The sequence below is a fragment of the Haliotis rufescens genome, unplaced genomic scaffold, assembly GCF_023055435.1.
Source record: "Haliotis rufescens isolate VD_foot unplaced genomic scaffold, xgHalRufe1.0.p SCAF_31, whole genome shotgun sequence".
In the NCBI taxonomy this organism is placed as follows: Eukaryota; Metazoa; Mollusca; class Gastropoda; order Lepetellida; family Haliotidae; genus Haliotis; species Haliotis rufescens.
Genome location: NW_025964013.1, coordinates 3,245,924 through 3,252,126, shown reverse-complemented (window position 1 = coordinate 3,252,126; position 6,203 = coordinate 3,245,924).

Sequence of the window (6,203 nt, the reverse complement as noted above, 5' to 3'; positions counted from 1 at the left end):
TTGTATCTGTATGCATAAGGCTTAAGTGTACCTAAGACTTCTTCAAGTTGGTTGATAATCTGTCCTTGGTAAAGTATCTAGGGTCTGTTAAATACGTTATCAAACCATGTTTATAACGCATGTGATTAAGAGGCAACAAGTACTTTCTGTGTATAAGTTGTATCTTGTATCTTGTACCTTTCTATAAGTTGTATCTCCATGCAATGTGAGACATCTGACCAAAACTTGCAAACCGAATGTATTTCTTAAACGTTTTTCTATACTTACAATCAGCAAAGTCTCTAGCCTTGTCCACAGTACACGTAATTCAAAATGAACATATATTTTTGTATCAGTTCCAACAAAATCAGTAAATGCTCTATCGTGTCACTGGAATTTCTACTTCATGAATCAGTTGATTGTCTGGCATGTTTACAGTTTGCCGTCGCATGGCAAGACTACTTACCCTTTCATGCACCGTCAAAACGCCAACATACTAATGCTGTTCTTCAGGAGCTAGAAAATCTGTGTGATACGCACTCCGGGGATTCTGGAAGAAAATCGGCCGGATAGGAGTTGGACAGGAGAGAAAACAGAAAATCCAAATAGAGGTGTTACTACAGGATGGGACTGTGAGTAATGATACGAACAGAGTGCTTGAAGAATGGAGACGATCGTACTGTGAACTTCTCAATAATCACTCGACTGAAAACCAAGTGTCCTGTTTCTAATATTAACGACAACGAACACGAAGAGCTAAATGCGCCTATCTCCTGGGATGAAGTAAAATTAACCATCAGCAAATCGAAAAATGCTGGTCAAGATGAGATCCCAACTGAAGTGTTCAGAAGAAATAATTGTGTACTTTTTCTCCATAAACTGTTTTAGGTGTTTGAAAAATGGAATCCTACCATCTAGCTGGAGTAGAGGAATTATCTCCCCTGTTCCCGAATCAGGGGGTGATCCGAGGGACCCCCTGGCCTATCGAGGCATCACTCTCACTAGTTGTGTGTATAAACTCTACTGTGGTATTCTCAATCGAAGATTGACAAAACATGTGGAAGACAATGATCTACTACATGATTCACAAAATTGAGTTAGAAAAGGCCGGTCAACCGTAGAACACGTATCTAGTCTTACATCCATAATAGAAACCCGTAAATCGAAAATCAACGTACACTGCCTTCCTTGACTTCCGTAAAGCTTATGATAGCCTTGACAGAAACCTGCTGTGGCTCTTGTCTCCATATACAAAAACGTTCAATGCTGTGTGCGAAGCAACGGACTCCATACACCATGGTTTGATGTCCGATGTGGTCAAAAACAAGGCTGTTTGCTATCACCGCTATTATTCAATATGTACATAAATGATCTGTGTCACGTGTCGCGTGTGGCAGTTCGTCTGCAGTAGCTGTAGCACATGGATGACAAAAAACAAAAGGTAAACAAGAGGAAGGAAGAAGAGGTGCTTTTGGTGGAGGAGGTGTCAAAACGGGAGGGTATTCTTTTTGGAAAGCTGGACGGACGTCAGCGGACCGGACAGCGGAAGATCAAGACGTGGGAAGAGATTTCCAGCATCCAAAACTCGTGAGTAAAACACTGAGTTACTGCAAGTATACAGATCGAAAGTTTGAGTTATCTGTGCGTGCAAAATTTGTATCCACACCCTTCCCTTGTAAAGATAGAGCGCTATTTGCGGGCACCTATCATGCAAAGCTACGTCGTCTGTTCCGTCACAGGAGTCGGAAGCTTCCAGATTCACAGATGGATTTATGGTAATACCCCTGCAACATATTGTACAACAGTCTGATGCATAAGCAAGTTCAGGGACAGCAAATCAATATTGCTGATGCTACAAATTACATGCACATATATTTGAAAGCCTTGTATTTATTTGTGTATTAATAAATTATTTTCTTCATTATGAACATGCACCTTGCCTTTCTATTCAGTTAAACATAAACGCCATAATCTGACTTGTACTGTAGTATCATTCATACATATATTTACCACTGTAAGAAATCAGTGTTTATGGAAATTGTTCAATTTACGAAAAATCATTTTTGAAAACAAACATCATTTGTTATTTCATTTACCTGAACATTGAGAGAATGAAATCCCTTTTTGTTGACATATCAGCCTCGTTGACCTTTGGCGTTTTGATTTTAACCTCTGTGCCGCCAACACAGCCAAGCACATATGGAAATCCCATATAAAGTAATTCCTATATATTCCTAAATATTAGCGGTAATCTGAGGAACTTGTGGAACTGAAGCAGAGCAATGTAGTTTCATCACTTTTAGCACAAATACGGTAAAGTAATATTTATAGGTGGCACCGGTGTCGTGTTCTACTTTTAGATCAAATTGCTGCCTCCCGAGACTCGGGGAAATCGTGTTTATTCAGACTGTTATATTAATGCTCAAATGTCAGTTTTGGGTGTCTTATACTTACCGGCAATAGCATGGAAGGCACGTTTCACGTCAAGTGATCTTTGGCCTGTCGGGAAAGCGACGAAGCAGACGACAGCCTACAGAGTAGCTCTACCACTCGTCGGACACACCTGCCGGCTGTTGCTTTGGGATGCAGAACGACTGAGCAACTAATAGGTGAAAAGCCCCAGTGGCAACAAACTGAAGGAATATCAAAACTCGAATAATAGGTGGGAGACTGTGGGTGCGATGTGCCAGTTCATCACCGATTAAACAAACGATGAAAAAAATGGTAGAACGACGAAAACTACATCTTTCAAAGAGCACTTCGTCGTTGTACATATCTAAAGGGTTGAATCGGTCTCGAAATGTCCGCTGAATTGCTATTTTCTTCCTTTTTAGCCCCCAGGCGACGCATGAGGCGAACAACCTCCGCCATCTTTCTTGCGACAAATTTTGTCTTAAGTCTACTCAGGAGCAGTCTCAAACTTTGTCTTAGACTTACGATATTCTCATAGATTGAGCTTCGTGATCCTCGATTTAAGACAAAATTTGGTCTTAAGTCTAAATCTTAAGAGTTAAGATAAAATATGGTCATAAGTTAGTTTCATGATCCCGGGGCCTGGTGTCGTCACTGATTTTCATCGGTCCATTCATATAGTTTTCACAGCTGTTTTGAAAATGGAATCTTTTTCGGCGGATAATCAGGACTAGTTATTTCCTTGCATTATCAATATCATAAGATATGCGTGTGGAACTTGAATGTATTACTTGCCCGTGAAGAAATCACCCGTTTAATAAACATACAGTTGTATTACACATTGTGTAATACCAAAACGCGTGGTTGTGTACTCTCGGAACACGTTTTACGAACAAGGATTGAAAGCTCTCAACATCCCGTGGCTTATTCAACGACATTACGTGTGGAGATGATAGATCACTGAGAGGAGCTTATGCACACTCGATGACACCAGCAACCTTGTTGCTAAGCTGACGTCACGTGGCATTGTTTCGCTGATGGATTTTGCAGCACAATTCCACAAATTACGTCATCGGGTATTATTGTGACGTAATTGTAAACTTTGAGGTGCAAGGCCCCGTTCCACAAGGCGATCGTATTTTAGCGCAACGAGAGTCGTTCGTCTAAGTTAAAGTATGAGTTGCAAAAACCTTAACGCTATGATAGTTTTGTGGAACGGGCGCCTGAATTCTAAAGGTGGACCGTTGTATCGTATTAAATTCATACTTTTCAACATTTGACGTGTTTGATGGATTATGTCGTGGATCGTGTAGGTGTCAGCCTATTCACACTCAACAGAATAATTCTAAAAACGCTAGGCAGATACCAGAACTATTCACTTGTTTCATAAAATTGGTATTACAGGGGAACTCGTTTAGTATTCTATATGTATTACTTGCCCGTGAATAGATATAAAGAGAATCTCACCCGAGTGTCTTTTGTTATCAAATATTTCAACGAGTGTTGATATATTTGATATCAAAAGACACTCGGGTGAGATCTTATTTATCATCTGACATCACTTTTTCAGTTTGTAGACAGGAATAAGCAGTGTCTTAAGTGTAAAAAGTACTGCTAACAGCTTCACTAGCAGAGCCATTAATGACGTCCTTTGATAGTGACGTCTGTGGCGATATGACAAAGATGTCTTCGATCGTTAACTGTGTTTAATCACTGTAAGTGTAGCTGTGTACAAGAGTGTGGCTGGTGCCATGTGCTTGCACCCTGCAGCATATACAGCATATGCTTTATATACTCCATTGCAGTCTTTCTGACAGATCACTGCCCCCAATCCAAATGAGGAAGCATCGGCTGAAACACAAGTCTCTGCATTTGGATCATAATGTCCGAGTACTGGAGGAGATGTCTGTTGATAGACTGAAACGCAGAACGCTGTGGTTCTTCCCAGCCCCAAGCTGTCATTGACAAGGAATTCGCAAAGAGGTTGTGTTTTAGACGCAAGATTGGGTACAAACTTTGCGAGCTGATTAACCATACCGAGAAATGTCCTGATATCAGAGACTTTCTGTGGCTCGCTCATCCTGGTAATAGCATAAATTTTGTCTGGGTCTGCATAAATGCCCGTGCTGTCAATTATGTGTCCAAGGAATTTCACTGTATTCTCTGAAAACTGCCACTTCTCCAGATTAAGTGTTATGCCTGCATCACGCAATCTGCACAAGGCTGCTGCTACATGCTGATCGTGTTCGCTTTCATCATGACCATGAATCAGGATATCGTCCATCTGGCACACAATTCAATCTTTTCCGAAAATGTTCTGATGCTGACGAGATGCCAAAAGGTAGGCGGTTAAAAAAATACAGGTAAGTAGTGAAGAATCTGTGGATAATGGAATCTGGTGGAATACAGAGTTTGCGTCTAGTTTTGTGAACACTTTAGCTCCACTCAACTGACTTAGTGTGTGATCCACAGCAGATAGAGGGTGACATTCTCTCTTCACGAGACAAGCGTTGATCGTTGCCCTCCGTGAGGAATGGTATCGGATACCTGCAGTCGATGTGAGGATGCTTGTCTACTCAGTTCGACGCCGCGTTCGAAGATGCATTGCCGCTCATGGAGGTCATATCCCGTATTGAACGGTCTTGGCCGTCGTCACCTTAAAGTTGTAACCAATGTTGTTGATCGAATACTGGACGAATGACCACTTGTCAAGAAATGTCCCTGTTGGAGGTCAAGGACTTTGTTGTTGAATTAGTAAATTCGCATTTTACTGTTCTGAATGATGAATTTCTACAATACAATTGTTATTGCTGCTTCAAATTGTGTTGGTCATAGTTTATCCTAGAAATATCGTTGGTAACGTTTCCTTTGACCGTCAGTTTATATGTTCTGCTCAGCCACAACATCACCCTACACAGTTTTGAGTTTTGCTCTGAATTTTCCAACAACATACAAACTTGAGTTAGATGGACCATACAGTCTCTTGCCACTTTGCTGAAGTTTTGGAAACGGCTCAGACACCTAAAGGTCATAGGGAATGACTGTGACGTCAGCACCCGTGTCAATCTTAAAGACACGAACTAGTCGTGAGTTAACCTCAAGATTTACAAGCCGAGGTTGTGATGGATCAGGGCATGCACTATCAGCACAAATGGATCCAAGGAACGCATATTCCTCCTCGTTGGTACACTCACTGTTAGACCCTCGTTCGAGGTCACCCCCGTTGAGTTTAACTCCTGCATACTACATCCCAGTGTCCAACTTTACGATATTTCCGTCAGGTTGATCTGGTTGCATGACAATCTGCTCTTGGGTGTGAATCTCTACCAAAGTATGAACATGTGGGTTCAGGCTTTGCATTGTTAAAACATGGATGAGGTGAAGTCTTGGGCTTTGTTTCGCCACGAGGTTTCTTGCCTTTACCTTGAGTGACAAGTTCTTCAATTTCCACTTGCTGTACTCGAAGACACATTGCCTCGAATCACAGGTTGCTGCTTGTGGAAAATTTCGCATTGTCTGGCACTTGTGACAGCTTTCTGTAATGTTAATTCAGAGTCATGCTGGAGTTTATCTGATAATTTGAGGTCACGGATTCCAACGACAATTCTGTCTCGAATCATCTCATCATGAAGTGCACCATAATTATAGTTTCTGCAAGAGAATAAAGACCCGTGGTGAAGCTATCAACTGGTTCACCGTCTCCCTGTACACGCTGGTTAAAAACTCGACGAATGGAAAAGTACTGATCAATCTTAGCTTTGACAATAGTATAGCTCTTCTGTTCCTCTTCAGAGAGAGTTAAAGTCGGCAAA